At 46.2% G+C, this 18,223-nt stretch overlaps 1 protein-coding gene across 1 annotated transcript in view; it reads right to left on the bottom strand.

The window, feature by feature from the left end:
- LOC124047907 (synaptic vesicle glycoprotein 2C-like) overlaps positions 1–3,040 on the bottom strand; it is a 92,909-nt gene extending 89,869 nt beyond the window's left edge. The window contains exon 1 of the mRNA XM_046368240.1: positions 2,824–3,040. The gene's annotated coding sequence lies outside the window, so the exon portion shown is untranslated. The remainder of the gene's footprint in view (positions 1–2,823) is intronic.
- Positions 3,041–18,223: the final 15,183 nt, after the last annotated feature.

Here is an 18,223-nt window from a genome sequence, read left to right as displayed (position 1 = left end):
CCTCTTTCTCTCTCTGCCTTTCTCTCTCGCTCCCTCTTTCTCTCTCTGCCTCTCTCTCTCGTTCCCTCTTTCTCTCTCTGCCTCTCTCTCTCATTCCCTCTTTCTCTCTCTGCCTCTCTCTCTCGTTCCCTCTTTCTCTCTCTGCCTCTCTCTCTCTCGTTCCCTCTTTCTCTCTCTGCCTCTCTCTCTCGTTCCCTCTTTCTCTCTCTCGTTCCCTCTTTCTCTCGCTGCCTCTCTCTCTCGTTCCCTCTTTCTCTCTCTGCCTCTCTCTCTCGTTCCCTCTTTCTCTCTCTGCCTCTCTCTCTCGTTCCCTCTTTCTCTCTCTGCCTCTCTCTCTCGCTCCCTCTTTCTCTCTCTGCCTCTCTCTCTCGCTCCCTCTTTCTCTCTCTGCCTCTCTCTCTCGTTCCCTCTTTCTCTCTCTGCCTCTCTCTCTCGTTCCCTCTCTCTCTCTCTACCTCTCTCTCTCTCTCTCTACCTCTCTCTCTCTACCTCTTTCTCTCTCTGCCTCTCTCTCTCGCTCCCTCTTTCTCTCTCTGCCTCTCTCTCTCTCTCTCGTTCCCTCTTTCTCTCTCTGCCTCTCTCTCTCGTTCCCTCTTTCTCTCTCTGCCTCTCTCTCTCTCGCTCCATCTTTCTCTCTCTGCCTCTCTCTCTCTCGTTCCCTCTTTCTCTGCCTCTCTCTCTCGCTCCCTCTTTCTCTCTCTGCCTCTCTCTCTCTCTCTCGTTCCCTCTTTCTCTCTCTGCCTCTCTCTCTCGTTCCCTCTTTCTCTCTCTGCCTCTCTCTCTCGCTCCCTCTTTCTCTCTCTGCCTCTTTCTCTCACTCTCTCTTTCTCTCTCCGCCTCTCTCTCTCTCCCTCTTTCTCTCTCTGCCTCTCTCTCTCTCTCGCTCCCTCTTTCTCACTCTGCCTCTCTCTCTCTCGTTCCCTCTTTCTCTCTCTGCCTCTCTCTCTCGCTCCTCCTCTTTTCTCTCTCTGCCTCTCTCTCTCGCTCCCTCTTTCTCTCTCTGCCTCTCTCTCTCGCTCCCTCTTTCTCTCTCTGCCTCTCTCTCTCGCTCCCTCTTTCTCTCTCTGCCTCTCTCTCTCATTCCCTCTTTCTCTCTCTGCCTCTCTCTCTCGCTCCCTCTTTCTCTCTCTGCCTCTCTCTCTCGCTCCCTCTTTCTCTCTCTGCCTCTCTCTCTCGTTCCCTCTTTCTCTCTCTGCCTCTCTCTCTCATTCCCTCTTTCTCTCTCTGCCTCTCTCTCTCGTTCCCTCTTTCTCTCTCTGCCTCTCTCTCTCTCGTTCCCTCTTTCTCTCTCTGCCTCTCTCTCTCGTTCCCTCTTTCTCTCTCTGCCTTTCTCTCTCGCTCCCTCTTTCTCTCTCTGCCTTTCTCTCTCGTTCCCTCTTTCTCTCTCTGCCTCTCTCTCTCGTTCCCTCTTTCTCTCTCTGCCTCTCTCTCTCATTCCCTCTTTCTCTCTCTGCCTCTCTCTCTCGTTCCCTCTTTCTCTCTCTGCCTCTCTCTCTCTCGTTCCCTCTTTCTCTCTCTGCCTCTCTCTCTCGTTCCCTCTTTCTCTCTCTCGTTCCCTCTTTCTCTCGCTGCCTCTCTCTCTCGTTCCCTCTTTCTCTCTCTGCCTCTCTCTCTCGTTCCCTCTTTCTCTCTCTGCCTCTCTCTCTCGTTCCCTCTTTCTCTCTCTGCCTCTCTCTCTCGCTCCCTCTTTCTCTCTCTGCCTCTCTCTCTCGCTCCCTCTTTCTCTCTCTGCCTCTCTCTCTCGTTCCCTCTTTCTCTCTCTGCCTCTCTCTCTCGTTCCCTCTCTCTCTCTCTACCTCTCTCTCTCTCTACCTCTCTCTCTCTACCTCTCTCTCTCTCTGCCTCTCTCTCTCGCTCCCTCTTTCTCTCTCTGCCTCTCTCTCTCGTTCCCTCTTTCTCTCTCTGCCTCTCTCTCTCGTTCCCTCTTTCTCTCTCTGCTGTAATTGATGGATCTGTTCCCTTTCTGCATTGTGTGTGTGTGTGTGTGTGTGTGTGTGTGTGTGTGTGTGTGTGTGTGTGTGTGTGTGTGTGTGTGTGTGTGTGTGTGTGTGTGTGTGTGTGTGTGTGTGTGTGTGTGTGTGTGTGTGTGTGTGTGTGTGTGTGTGTGTGTGTGTGTGTGTGTGTCCGAGGTGAAGCCGGATAAGGGTAATACAAATTCAGTGTAATATCCTATGGTGATTGATTGATGAGTCCCACGAGATGGTGTCAGGGATTTATAAGGCATAAACATGTGTTGTGTTTTTTAACTCTTTATCTTTCAGTCAAAAAGTGTATTTATTTGAAAGGGTTGTGCGCATTCGTTAATTGATCAACTACATTTTTGTAGAACCGTTAGTCTAATCAGCATAAATATAAGCCTACTGAATAAATAAAATTAAGTATTCCATGTATCCTAGAGTAGCCTACATAAGTACAGCTAAATATCTAATTCATTCACGCGGTAATGTGATCTCAGCGAGATGAAACGTGTTGATCAGGTGTCCCACTCCAACAGCAGTTACATCGAGGGCACAGCATGCGCAAATACCTACAACGTTGGAAGTTCAGAGACGTGACACCTTTTAAGTTTCCCTCAAATATGCAAACGCGAAGCCTGTTTATTAATGATATCGTATTCTATACATGTCGTAGTATATATAGCAAATATTTATAGTTATTGATGAGCTAATCTAATGTGAGTACGGTTCGATACACATTTCAAATCTACATTTATCCTACTGTAAACCGAGCAAAGATCACGGGGATAGCCCACTCACAATACACAGGGTTTGCATCAAAGTGATTAAGTCAAATTAAAGTATAAAGACGGGGGGAGATACTCACCGACTACAGAAAACGGGCAGTTCGTTACAACATCGCGGGGAGCCAGCTGTGTGCTTTTCCATTCGATATGCCCTAGTTTCCCTCGCGACACAGCAATGTCGGTAGTTGGTGCCAGCGTGCTGAGGGTTCTTTCTCTTTTCTCCCGCTATCCTCTCCTCCGAGTTGCAACCGTTCCTCTGCAGTACTCAAAGAAAGAGGAGAGGACCCTGAGAGAGAAAGAGAGAGGGGATGGGGGTGTGCTGTATATGAGGGACTAGGAAGAATGAAATCAATAATCGTATACCAGTGAAGTGGGTAATCCCGTGTAATGGAACAATCTGTATGGTATCTGATGCTGGGGAGGGTTGAGTGTTGGAGGGAACACTGTCGGTTACGTTGCGAGTATATTCAAAAATAAAGAAACCAAATGAGGCAGATAAATAAGAGGATAGGCTGCAACATCGAACAGTTGGTCTTGAGGTCAAATGATAACTGCATAAACTATCCGACTGGTTGGGCATTCCTTTTTACAATTCGTTTAAGTAGACCTATTGAAGTTGGCTGAAACTCAATCTGAATCATACAACTTGCGAATGACTCGTATTTAAAGTGTATTCATCATACACAGGAATGATGTATAACAATGATGTATACAAATATATTTTGAGAGAAGTCACTCCAGCAGCTTGGCCACTACTATGCTGATAGAGGCCCTAATATATGGATTTCATATGAATGTGAATACAGATTTGCATCTGCTGGTCACACCTATTTTGTTCAGCACCTATTTTCTAAGACTATGTGGTGTAATAATCTTGAAATGCTGTTCAGTGGGCTGGCTAACATTGTTGAATTATTGTTCATATACTAACCCGCTTCATCCTTGCCCTGGCATGTCCTTCTGTCACGTTTTGACTCAAGGTTTCTGAGAATACTGAGGGACAACACTGAGGAACACATAGGTGTCGTGTCTTTACTATCATTAACTGAAGACTGATAGTTTTTAATCAAAGATTCTCTATAATTAGTTATTAAGCGATCAACTGATTAATCACGTAACTAATTAACTAGGAAGTCGGGGCACCAAGGAAAAATATTCAGATTACAAAGTTATAATTTCCTAAAATAACTTTTCAGATATTTTATCTGATCAATTAGTCTTCGAATTAATTAATAGTTTACTTTACCTCACGTAAGTCTCATTCCAAACGTCATATATTGTTGGTTATCTGCACGAATCCAGTCTTCACTATGAGTCATCCATACATCAATTGTCTTAATTCACAGAAATGCATAAACAAACAAACAAACAAGGTAAATGTAATGATAGGAGGATGTGCCCTAGTGGGCTAAACCGGTATGGCAGCTTGTTAGACAAAAGGTGAAGTGGGGGTCGACTAAGAAGTTACTACAGTTAATGATTATAACAATTGAAATGCTAATCCTTTACACATGAACGCTCACTCTTTCGGGAACAATTGAATCAATATATATATTTACGCTCAGTGTGTCATCTTGATCGCTGGTGAAAAGTTTGTGTCTTTTGTAGAATTGTCCGTCTCTCTCCCTCTCTCTCTCGGTTGTGGTTAGAGGGGATAGTTCAAAGTGATATTCATTCATTTGTTATAGAATGGATGTTTTGGCGGTTGTCGTTCTTTTCGTTCAATGATACCGAATTCCTAGCTGCAGACTAGTAATCAATATCAAAGACTTGTTCTTATTCTGTCGGTATCGATCGTCTAAGAGTTTAACCACGTGGTATGGTTAAAATATTCAGCAATGGTCTACAACCTTTGTCCCCCCCCTCCTAATGGAGAAAAACATGGTCTGCAACCTATAGCCATCTCGTAATTGAGGTAAGCTCAGTCTGCTGATCGAAAACCCGAGTGGGGGTTTTAATCGGAAGGGCCGAAGAGGGCTGTCCCAGGATGTCTGACCCTAACTGGGCTCATTGGCGGTCCTCTGATTTAGTTCAAATCAAAAGGGAATTCCTTTGTGCTCCATTAAATTTTACTCTCTCTCTAATATGTGTCCATGAGGAGATTCTCAGGAATTTACGACGTCTCTCTGACCACAGAAACAGAGATTTTCTCCTTGTCAGCTCAGGGATTCAATTCAGCAACCTTTCGATTACTGGCCCAACAATCAAACCACTGGTCTACTTGCCCTGCCATACGTAATAGGTTTATCCTTCATCATTGGGCAAATGAGAATGAACAGACAAACTCTCTCTCTCTCTGTGTTTGTGTGTGTGTGTTTATTTTTTATTTTTTATTTTTAAGTCCTGAAGAGGTCCCCAAAGACTTGTGGGTAAAACATCCCATCATCCCCAAAAAGCACCATCCTATTGTGTGCTAGGCTGAACAACAGCCATTATTAACTCTGCTGAATGGATCCCCCTCTCCTCTTTTATCATATTTTTTTCACTGTTTTTCTCCTCTCAGAAATAACCATTAGAGAGAGAAATCTCAAGTAGAGGAAGGGAGCCCGGAAGGTCCTCTCTTTTTTTTTCAAACTCAATTGAAAATGCTAATACATTTGCATTTATATGCACCAGCTGCTGTTTCATCCACGGTTTGAAATGAATCCACACACTATGCACAGATGCGCGCACACACACACACCATGTCTACACACACAAACTCTCTCACACACGCACGCCATACACACACACACACACACACACACACACACACACACACACACACACACACACACACACACACACACACACACACACACACACACACACACACACACACACACACACACACACACACACACACACACACACGTATCTCCTGCCACTAATTGCTCCAGTATCATTAAAATAATACGAGCTGTGTAACGTGTCCATGTTAGAAGTCAGGCTCTGGGCAGCTGGTGTGTTTCACAGCATCTTTATTAGACATCCTGTTCCTTTTGATTTGATCACCCCCCCCCCACTGTCCTACCTCATCCACCACCACCACCCTTCCTATGGCACATGGCCATGAACACATACAATACATGCCTATGCAGCAATATTGCCAGCTATAGCCCATAAATCTAGATTATACAGAGATACAGATAGAGAGTTGTAGTCTATAGAGATACAAATAGAGATGGAAAGAGAGAAAGGCAGAGAGAGAGAGAGAGAAAGACAGAGAGAGAGAGAGAGAGAGAGAGAGAGAGAGAGAGAGAGAGAGAGAGAGAGAGAGAGAAAGACAGAGAGAGATAGAAAGAGAGAGAGAGAGAGAGAGAGAGAGAGAGAGAGAGAGAGAGAGAGAGAGAGAGAGAGAGAGACAGAGAGAGATAGAAAGAGAGAGAGAGGCATTTCTTGTGCGTCCAGAATGACATGGGGCCTGAGCTGAGATAAACTGAAATAAGAGGGGACTTTACCTAGCAGGGTCTTGTAGATGACCTGGAGCCAGTGGGTTTGGCAAGGAGTATGAAACGAGGGCCAGCCAGCAAGAGCGTACAGGTCGCAGTGATGGGTAGTATATGGGGCTTTGGTGACAAAACGGATGGCACTGTGATAGACTGCATCCAATTTATTGAGTAGGGTATTGAAGGCTATTTTGTAAATGACATCACCGAAGTCGAGGATCGATAGGATGGTCAGTTTTACAAGGGTATGTTTGGCAGCATGAGTGAAGGATGCTTTGTTACGAAATAGGAAGCCAATTCTAGATTTAACTTTGGATTGGAGATGTTTGATATGAGTCTGGAAGAAGAGTTTACAGTCTAACCAGACACCTAGGTATTTGTAGTTGTCCACATATTGTAAGTCAGAACCGTCCAGAGTAGTGATGTTGGACGGGTGGGCAGGTGCAGGCAGCAATCGGTTGAAGAGCATGCATTTAGTTTTACTTGTATTTAAGAGCAATTGGAGGCCACGGAAGGAGAATTGTATGGCATTGAAGCTCGTCTGGAGGGTTGTTAACACAGTGTCCAAAGGAGGGCCAGAAGTGGATGATATTAACAAAAGCATTTTCTTTTCAAAAACTCACTTTTATTTTCCAGTAGTTACATTATTACAATAGAACATTGACATTTCCAAAGTGGTTCCTGGAGGCCCTGAGGCCAGCATGTGTAGGTGATAGTCTTAAAGCTGCTTCATCCATGGAGGTGGATGTGTGCTATGGAATTGAATTGATGACTAATTACATGGTTTAGTGGGCAAATCATTCCATTCAGATAAGTCTGAAAACAAAAGGTTGTTTAACAAGGTCGGCTTTAGCATGCATCTCTTTATTCTTCACTATAATTACACACTCCAATCATCTCTCTTCTCCCCTCCCGATCAGGCCGTATGTGTGTGTGTGTGTGTGTGTGTGTGTGTGTGTGTGTGTGTGTGTGTGTGTGTGTGTGTGTGTGTGTGTGTGTGTGTGTGTGTGTGTGTGTGTGTGTGTGTGTGTGTGTGTGTGTGTGTGTGTGTGTGTGTGTGTGTGTGTGAGAGAGAGTAGGCTTGAAATGCTGCGTAGGAGGCCATTTTTAAAAAGGATGCTGACACACACACACACACACCTGTGGGTGTAAAAAGAGTGGGCAATAATTATACATTGTTGGTCCTCGTTTGCCAAAAACTTTCTTCATGTCTCTCTTTACTTCCAACCCACCACACTCACATAGTCACTGCGCATAATAAACAAATAACAATGGAAAACTCACACAACTCTCAATCCATCAAACTAAAGAGTTCCAGGTCATCAATACCATTAGCTTCATCAAAACTGCAACCTTCAGAAATCCTATATCCTTTATGAAAACCAGTTAATGTATATTAAGCTCTCCATTCTTTAATACGTCCATATATCAGCTCTCCATATGTTAATATTGCCAATGTGTTTGATCTCTGTTCATCTGTGAATGGGGTTTTCCTTCCACTTAATGTGAAGAGGAGGCTTCCAGCAGGTCACCTCTGACTCTGTGATACTGTAATGTGTGCACTAAACTGACAGACACAGGCCTCTTGGGATGAGACCACCATCTGATGTTGCAAGAACGTTCTGAACACATTTGGTCTGTTATTTAAAGGTTCCAACATTGTGGGAACGTTAGGAGAAGATTCCTGTAATGTTTTCACTCAGAACCATTTGTTGCTCCCACATGTTGTTGTGCCAATATGTTCTAAAAACATTCCTGGGACATCGTGTTTTTACATTACTTGGAAACCTAGGGAAATGTTCTATGGTGGTTGTTACAGATGTTTTAGTGAATGTCAGAACATTCCAAGGATATTTAATTTAAATCATAAAGAAAACTTTGTTTGAATGATCCATCATTCCCTATCCTCCTTCAACAGTTCCGAGAACAGGGCCTAAAAAAGGAGCCTCTGAAGGTTGAGTGATGCATACGCCACATTAAGTAGCGAGACAAGCAGCACTATCAGATACTCACTGGGGGGTTTAGAGCAAGGTTAATTACATCTGTTAACACACAGAGGTCCAGAGTCACGGAGGAGGCGAGAGGAGTGGGAGGAAGGGGGGAGTAGGGAGAGAAGAAAAGAAAAGGAGGGGTGAGGGTCATGGGTGAGAAGTGAGGAGAGCAGGAGGAGTGAGGAGGGGGAAAGAAAGGAGGACTGTGGAGGAGGGAGGAAGATCTGGAGAATCTCTCTCTCACTCTCTCTCCCACAGAGAACACAGGTCTTTTGAAAAACAGACTTAAGGGGCAGCCTCACTACACAACACAAAGTAGCTCTGCTCTTTAATATAAGTCAAATATTATATATATATATTATATTATATATATTATTATATTATATATTATATATATTATTATATTATTATTATATTATTATTATTATTATTATTATTATTATATTATTATTATATTATTATATTATTATTATTATATATAAGTCAAAGTGTGTGTGTGCGCGTGTGTGTTTGTAACTCTCTCTATCCCTTTACATTTGAGGACCACAGGAGGCTGCAGAGGGGAGAACAGGTCATAATAACAGCCGGAACAGAGCAAATGGAATGGCATCAAACACCTGGAAACCATGTATTTGATACTGTCACTAACCGGTCATCACAATGCCATTCCACTAACTATGCTCCATTCATTACCACAAGCCCGTTCTCCCCAATGTTGAGGACATGCAATGAATTAAGACACAGAGAACTTACACAGATTTACAGACACAGAGAAACATTACAATGGTTGATATACACAGTCTCCCCACATATACTTGTCATTGAACGCCTGTGAGGCTGGATAAAATATTCATTTGGATGTGAATCTTGAAGAAAAATGCTTATTCACGCTCCTTCAGGAAAGTTCCATGACAACAAATAATTCACTCCAATTCATATCCAACCCTGTGATCTTTAGCATCACCGCGTTTTCTAAACATGGACGAGAGAGGATACTTTTGCCCAAGAGCCTCCTGGCTCTTCAAATGGCAAAATGTCACACCACTCCCAGAGGTTGCCCTCCAGACAGAGAGATTGACGTCAGCAGCTACTGGTCCAGAAATAAAAACAAATATACTTTAACAGATGCAAAGATAAACCTGCCTAATTGTATGTGTTGCTTAGAATGATTGGCTAATCTTATGGCCACTATACTGTATATAAACATCAATGGAGGCTGGGGACTTGAAAAATTGAGGAGGATGGGAAACCCATGGTATCGGAGCAGAATGCACAGACATCAAAGTGTGTTTTTTTAAATTTGTCAACTAGTAATTATTTTAACCTAAAGCATTTAATAGAGATATTTATAGTACAATATTATGAGGAATGGGAATGAGAGGACTACTTACACCGATTTGGGAAGGGTTCACAGCAGTGATTGAATGAGGGTATGAGGCACGAGCTGAGGTGTTCAGAGGCTTGAATGAACACCTCAAAAGAGGCTTGACTCTGAACACCTCAAACCTGTCAAACTGCATCATCCTTATACTTGTTCATATCAATTATATTTAGACGAGATTAGGGGGGGGGATTCCCTCTACCCAGACACATAGATAACAACTGATAGACAATAGAACTCACAGGGCTGAGCTTTCTTTATGCATGTTTGCATCATGCAGGCCTATGCAACTGTATAGGCCTTATAAAAAATCTACTCACATCTGTCATCACTATTATGTTGATTGATTAATTCCAGTTAATAGTTTTGGATTGAAAACATATAGGCTGCCTAGCCAGCCCAATTTTGAATATAAAATCAATTTGATCACATTCACAAATGTGCTGCGTCGTGATGATGCGATGGAAGCTATCAAATCATTCTGAATTGATTTCGACATCCCAGAAAAGACAGTAGAAAGTTCTATATGTTCAGCAAGTAAAGCATGATAACGTGCCGCTGCAAGCTACTTGTAGTTGCACTTGTTAGAGGAACTTTCCCTCTCGTCGTGTCCTCGAAAAAAACGCAGTGGTGTTGACAAGCTGCTTGAGAACATCCCTGTTTCTTCTTACTTCCTCGTTGTGTTGCTCAGTTTGAATACGCAGACCTTTGTCATGATCAATGCAGCTTTTTCTCAGAAAGTTGAATCTGATGATTGAATCTGATTTATATGCTCCCTTCTTTTGTTTTGCAGTTTAGCTGAACGATCAATGTTCTTCATGTCACTGTACCCCTCTTCACCCCAAGGCTCAGACTTTTCAAAAATACAGGCGGCTTGATGAAAGGCTCCCTGTTAAACAGCTATACTTTTGATATAAGTTGGTATTGAACTCCATCACCTTTTCATCCTTCTTCATGAGACTCAGGCAGAGGTTGACCCTCAGTTTTAATTCACAACTTTTCCTTGTACCCTAAAGAATGAAAGGGGTTCTTCAACATAAAGTAAACTAAATTTGAGGTAGCCTTGGTGGCGAAAACTGCTGGTAGCAGTTTCCACTCGAGCTGGTAGCTAGCTACTGAAGTTAGCAAGGCAAATTGAAATAAATTGCACTTACTGGACACAAAAATAAAGTTCTAAAACAATGTATAATCTACCTCCTCTGTCTCCTGTAATTTGAAGAAACTAATTTTTATGGAATAATATTTTTTTAAATGCTTAATTATCACTTTTCAATCTCTATCCCATGTCACCAACTCACCAGACCTCTCAACATATAGAACCCCCCCACCCCCCACATTACGATCTGTGGCACAACCCCAATACAACACATCATGTCAGTTCATACTGAAAAGGTTTTGATTGTTTGGAGGTCGTCCTCTGGAAGTGGTCATAATTACCATGTAGGTCTATGGAAGAGGGTGAGGCCTACGAGCCTCCTAGGTTTTGTATTGAAGTAAAAGTACCCAGAGGAGGACAGAAGCTAGCTGTCCTCAGGCTAGACCATGGTGCTACCCCAGAGAGTGCTGTTGAAGTTACTATAGAACATTGAAAAACAGTGTGATTTAAATCAATTATTTGGTGACATTAATATATTTAGTAGTTTTATCTGAAAAGGATAACTTAGTGTTTCACTATTTTTATGAAATTTCACTGAGGACTTAGGTCCTCCCCTTCCTCCTCTGAGGAGCCTCTACTGGTAGATATACTGTATGTCTGGTTTATAGCTGGATTTTTGATACAAAGCCTATTACAAGTATTTTATCCATACAGTGAAACATAACAACTTGTAGAAAATAACTGGCTATGGTGAGTCATGTTTTCTGATTGTCTCTGTCCCTCTCCCTATTCCCCTCACCCTCTCTCTCTCTCCCCTCTCTCTCAAAATGATTGTCATCTTGTGCTCTGTCTCTTTAATGAATTATTCACAAGATTTGTAACCATGATCTCACACTGTGTCTGAGATCTGAGTAACAGTGTGTGTGTGTGTGTGTGTGTGTGTGTGTGTGTGTGTGTGTGTGTGTGTGTGTGTGTGTGTGTGTGTGTGTGTGTGTGTGTGTGTGTGTGTGTGTGTGTGTGTGTGTGTGTGTGTGTGTGTGTGTGTGTGTGTGTGTGTGTGTGTGTGTGTGTGTGTGAGCTGCAGTAATTTAAGGTCAAGGTGGCAGGTTCGTTGTCTTTGTTTATTTTACTCACCAAAGAGTGAACTGAACATCTTCCTCTATTAATTATCCATCATTGCCTAAAATAGCAGGATATACACAAAAACATCACACCCAAATGTGTGGTGGTCGATAACCATACTCTCTTAAAGACATTTAACAATCAGTGGCAGCTAATAGGCCGGTGATGACGACCGCCGAGCGCCACCCGCCCGGGAAGGGGAAACACCCTCGGTCGGACTCGTGACAGTACCCCCCCTCTGACGTGCGGCTCCCGCAGCGCGCCGACACCAGCCTCGAGGTCGCCCCGGAGGACGAGGTGCAGGGCGATCCGGATGGAGGCGATGGAAATCCTTCAACATGGATGGATCCAAGATGTCCCCCACCGGTACCCAGCACCTCTCCTCCGGACCGTACCCCTCCCAGTCCACGAGGTACTGCAGGCCCCTGGCCTGAGCGGCGTCTTGAGTCCAGAATGGCCCGGATCGTGTACGCCGGGGTCCCCTCGATGTCCAGAGGGGGGGGAGGGACCTCCGGTACCTCACTGTCCTGCAGGGGACCAGCTACCACCGGCCTGAGGAGAGACACATGAAACGAGGGGTTAATACGATAATAGGAAGGGAGTTGTAATCGATAACACACCTCGTTTATTCTCCTCAGGACTTTAAAGGGCCCTACACACTGCGGACCCAGCTTCCGGCAGGGCAAGCGGAGAGGTAGGTTTCGGGTCAAGAGCCAGACCCTGTCCCCCGGTACAAACACGGGGGCCTCACTGCGGTGGCGGTCAGCACTCCTCTTCTGCCGTCCACTCGCTTGTCGTAGAGATTCCTGGACGGTCCTCCAGGTCTCCTTGGAGCGCTGTACCCATTCCTCCACCGCAGGAGCCTCGGTCTGGCTCGGATGCCATGGTGCCAGGACCGGCTGGTACCCCAACACACACTGAAAAGGGGACACGTTAGTAGAGGAGTGGCGTAGTGAGTTCTGAGCCATTTCAGCCCAGGGAATGTATCATGCCCACTCCCCTGGCCGATCCTGGCAATACGACCGCAGAAACCTACCCACCTCCTGGTTCATTCTCTCCACCTGCCCATTACTCTCGGGGTGATAACCAGAGGTCAGGCTGACAGAGACCCCCAAGCGTTCCATGAACGCTCTCCATACCCGAGACGTGAATTGGGGGCCCCGATCAGAAACGATGTCCTCCGGCACCCCGTAGTGCCGAAAGACATGGGTAAATAATGCCTCCGCAGTCTGCAGGGCTGTAGGGATACCGGGCAACGGGAGGAGACGGCAGGACTTAGAAAACCGATCCACAATCACTAGAACCGCGGTGTTCCCCTGAGACGGCGGGAGATCGGTCAGGAAATCTATGGACAGATGTGACCATGGCCGCTGTGGAACGGGGAGGGGTTGTAGCTTCCCTCTAGGAAGGTGCCTAGGAGCCTTACTCTGAGCGCACACTGAGCAAGAGGAGACATAACCCTTAACGTCCTTAACCAACGTAGGCCACCAATACCTCCCCTGAAGGCTCCCCACTGTCTTCGTCACCCCAGGGTGACCCGAGGAGGGTAGGACGTGAGCCCACTGAATCAGTTTGTCCCGAACACTAAGCGGCACGTACCTTCGCCCCGCTGGACACTGAGGAGGCGCGGGTTCAGCCCGTAACGCCCGTTCGATGTCCGAGTCCACCTCCCATACCACTGGGGCTACCAGCTTTGAGGCGGGAAGGATGGGAGTAGGTTCGGTGGACCCATCCTCGGTGTCATAAAGGCGGGACAGTGCGTCTGCCTTCACGTTCTGGGAGCCCGGTCTATAAGACAAAGTAAACCGGAACCGGGTGAAGAATATGGCCCACCTTGCCTGACGTGGGTTAAGTCTCCTAGCTGCCCGAATATACTCCAGATTCTGGTGGTCGGTCCAGATGAGAAAAGGGTGCTTAGCCCCCTCAAGCCAGTGTCTCCACACCTTCAGAGCTCTAACCACTGCTAGCAACTCCCGGTCCCCCACATCATAGTTACGCTCCGCTGGGCTGAGCTTCCTTGAGAAGAAAGCGCAGGGGCGGAGTTTTGGTGGCGTACCCGAGCGCTGTGATAGCACGGCACCCACCCCAGCCTCAGACGCGTCCACCTCCACTATGAATGCTAGAGAGGGGTCCGGATGCGCCAACACGGGCGCATCAGTGAACAGCGCCTTCAACTTGTTGAATGCTCTGTCCGCCTCTGCTGACCACTGCAACCGCACTGGGCCCCCCTTCAGCAGTGAGGTAATGGGAGCCGCTATCTGGCCAAAACACCGGATAAACCTCCGGTAGTAGTTGGCAAAACCCAAAAACCGCTGCACCTCCTTTACCGTGGTTGGAGTCGGCCAATTACGCACGGCCCTAATGCGGTCACCCTCCATCACCACCCCCGAGGTGGAAATGCGATATCCCAGAAAAGAGACGGCTCGTTTAGAGAACACGCATTTCTCAGCCTTGACGTATAGGTCATGCTCCAGCAGTCTACCAAGCACTTTGCGCACCAGAGACACATGCGCGGTGTGAGTGGCCGAGTAGAGTAGAATGTCATCGATATAAACAACCACTCCCTGCCCGCACAGGTCCCGGAGAATCTCGTCTACAAAGGATTGGAAAACGGCTGGAGCATTCTTTAACCCATACGGCATGACGAGGTACTCTTAGTGGCCGGATGTAGTACTAAATGCGGTTTTCCACTCGTCTCCCTTCCGAATACGCACCAGACTATACGCGCTCCTGAGATCCAGTTTTGTGAAGAACTGCGCTCCGTGGAACGATTCCACCGCCATAGCGATGAGAGGTAGAGGGTAACTATACCCCACTGTGATGGCGTTTAGACCTCTATAATCGATACACGGACGCAAACCTCACTCCTTTTTCCTCACAAAAAAGAAACTCGAGGAGACGGGTGAAATGGAGGGCCGAATGTACCCCTGTCCCAGCGACTCCGTGACATATGTCTCCATTGCCAACGTTTCCTCCTGGGACAGCGGGTACACGTGACTCTTGGGAATCGCAGCGTCCACCTGGAGATCTATCGTACAATCCCTTCCCAGTCGATAAGGTGGTAATTTAGTCGCTTTCACTTTACTGAAAGCGATTGCCAAATCGGCATACTCGGGGGGAATGCACACCGTGGAACCCTGGTCTGGACTCTCCACCGACGTGGCACCGATGGAAACTCCCAAACACCTTCCAGAACACTCCTCTGACCACCCCTGGAGAACCCCCTGTCTCCGCGAAATTTTAGGATTGTGCCGGGCCAGCCAGGGAGTCCCCAGCACCACTGGAATCGCAGGCGAATCAATAATTTAAAAAAACTGATACGCTCCCTATGATTCCCCTGCGTCACCATGTCCAGTGGGACCGTGGTCTCCCTGACCATCCCTGACCCTAATGGCCGGCTATCTAGGGAGTGCACGGGGAAAGGAGAATCTATCGGCACCAGCGGAACCCCTAACTTAAGGGCGAGTCCGCGATCCATAAAGTTCCCAGCTGCGCCTGAATCGACTAGCGCCCTATGCTGGGAAGAGGGAAAAAAGTGAAGGAAAGAGATTAAGACAAACATATGGCCAACAAGTGGTTCTGGGTGAGTTGTCTTGAGACAGACAGACATGTCTGAGACAATGACATTGTCTTGAGACAGACAGACAGACAGACAATGACATTGTCTTAAGTCAGACAGACAGACAGACAGACAGACAGACAGACAGACAGACAGACAGACAGACAGACAGACAGACAGACAGACAGACAGACAGACAGACAGACAATGACATTGTCTTGAGACAGACAGACAGACAGACAATGACATTGTCTTGAGACAGACAGACATTCAATGACATTGTCTTGAGACAGACATCTTGGTTCCAAGATGGCGTAGCAGTAAGTCGTCCTGTGGCGTCGTGTCCCCTGTATTGTAAGTCGCTCTGGATAAGAGCGTCTGCTAAATGACTTAAATGTAAATGTATATATAGTTTCTTTTTCGTTTTTTTACATATTTTTTCTTCGCATATTTTTTCTTCGCATATCTCTTTAAAAACTTTTTGCTAAACCTAAGCTTCCAAATACTCTCTTGCAACCTGCCCCACCCAATGTAGCTATTTTTCCTAAAGTATTTATATTTACTTCGGAACCGGAACCCCTCAACTGAAGCTCAACTGAAGCAAGCCAGCTAACCACCAGCCATGCTAGCGGTCTTCAGCTAACCGGTCATCAGCTAACCTTCAGCCCGGAAAGCTCTCGCCAGTTCGAACAACGCGACTCTAACCAGAGCATAACGGACCTACTTATTTTTCATCCCCGGATTCTTCCCCGGATTCCCACCGCAAACGGAACATTTTTCAGCTGGATCTTCACAACTAGCTATCTAGCTATCTACGAACTGTTAGCTTGCTAGCACAGGCCTGCTAACCGTCTGCATCGCCGCGTCCCAAACACCCATGTTTACTTTCTATCTCTTTTTGATTTTTTATTTGTTTATACCTTCCGGAAACCTGCCTCACCCAATGTGATACGGAATCGCTATTATTTTTTATAACACACTCAAGAACCTCCAGAAGCTAACCAGCTAACTAGCTACAAGCTATTTAGTCATTGTTAGTTTTTTTAACCTGGATAACACTCGCCAGTCCAGCTTCCCTGCCCCATCCACCGCTGCCCCCCTGGACACTGATCTCTTGGCCACATAGCTGATGCACGCTGGACTGTCCATTAATCACGGTACTCCATTCTGCTTGTTTGTTTATCTGTTGGCCCCGTTGCCTAGTCAACGCCATTTTACCTGCTGTTGTCGTGCTAGCTGATTAGCTGTTGCTGCCTAACCTACTGTTTTAGCTAGCTCTCCCAATTCAACACCTGCGATTACTGTATGTCTCTCTGTATGTCTCTCTCAAATGTCAATATGCCTTGTATACTGTTGTTCAGGTTAGTTATCATTGTTTTAGTTCACAATGGAGCCCCTAGTTCCACTCTTCATACCCCTGATATCTACTTTGTCCCACCTCCCACACATGCGGTGACCTCACCCATTACAACCAGCATGTCCAGAGATAAAAACCTCTCTCATCGTCACCCAGTGCCTGGGCTTACCTCCGCCATACCCGCACCCCACCATACCCCTGTCTGCGCATTATGCCCTGAATATATTCTACCATGCCCAGAATCCTGCTCCTCTTATTCTCTGTCCCCAACACTCTAGGCGACGAGTTTTGATAGCCTTTAGCCGCACCCTCATACTACTCCTTCTCTGTTCCGCGGGTGATGTGGAGGTAAACCCAGGCCCTGCATGTCCCCAGGCACCCTCATTTGTTGACTTCTGTGATCGAAAAAGCCTTGGTTTCATGCATGTCAACATCAGAAGCCTCCTCCCTAAGTTTGTTTTACTCACTGCTTTAGCACACTCTGCAGACCCTGATGTCCTTGCTGTGTCTGAATCCTGGCTCAGAAAGGCCACCAAAAATTCAGAGATTTCCATACCCAACTATAACATCTTCCGTCAAGATAGAACTGCCAAAGGGGGAGGAGTTGCAGTCTACTGCAGAGATAGCCTGCAAAGTAATGTCATACTTTCCAGGTCCTTACCCAAACAGTTCGAACTACTAATTTTGAAAATTACTCTCTCCAGAAATAAGTCTCTCACTGTTGTCACCTGCTACCGACCCCCCTCAGCTCCCAGCTGTGCCCTGGACACCATTTGTGAATTGATCGCCCCCCATCTAGCTTCAGAGTTTGTTCTGTTAGGTGACCTAAACTGGGATATGCTTAACACCCCGGCAGTCCTACAATCTAAGCTAGATGCCCTCAATCTCACACAAATCAAGGAACCCACCAGGTACAACCCTAACTCTGTAAACAAGGGCACCCTCATAGATGTCATCCTGACCAACTGGCCCCCCAAATACACCTCTGCTGTCTTCAACCAGGATCTCAGCGATCACTGCCTCATTGCCTGTTTACGCTACGGAGCCGCAGTCAAACGACCACCCCTCATCACTGTCAAACGCTCCCTAAAACACTTCTGTGAGCAGGCCTTCCTAATCGACCTGGCCCGGGTATCCTGGAAGGATATCGACCTCATCCCGTCAGTTGAGGATGCCTGGTCATTCTTTAAAAGTAACTTCCTCTCCATTTTAGATAAGCATGCTCCATTCAAAAAATGCAGAACTAAGAACAGATACAGCCCTTGGTTCACTCCAGACCTGACTGCCCTCGACCAGCACAAAAACATCCTGTGGGGGACTGCAATAGCATCGAATAGTCCCCGTGATATGCAACTGTTCAGGGAAGTCAGGAACCAATACACGCAGTCAGTCAGGAAAGCTAAGGCCAGCTTCTTCAGGCAGAAGTTTGCATCCTGTAGCTCCAACTCCAAGAAGTTCTGGGACACTGTGAAGTCCATGGAGAACAAGAGCACCTCCTCCAGGCTGCCCACTGCACTGAGGCTAGGTAAAACGGTCAACACCGATA

This window comes from Oncorhynchus gorbuscha, linkage group LG11 (genome assembly GCF_021184085.1).
Source record: "Oncorhynchus gorbuscha isolate QuinsamMale2020 ecotype Even-year linkage group LG11, OgorEven_v1.0, whole genome shotgun sequence".
Taxonomy (NCBI): Eukaryota; Metazoa; Chordata; class Actinopteri; order Salmoniformes; family Salmonidae; genus Oncorhynchus; species Oncorhynchus gorbuscha.
This window is presented reverse-complemented; position numbering and strand designations above follow the sequence as displayed.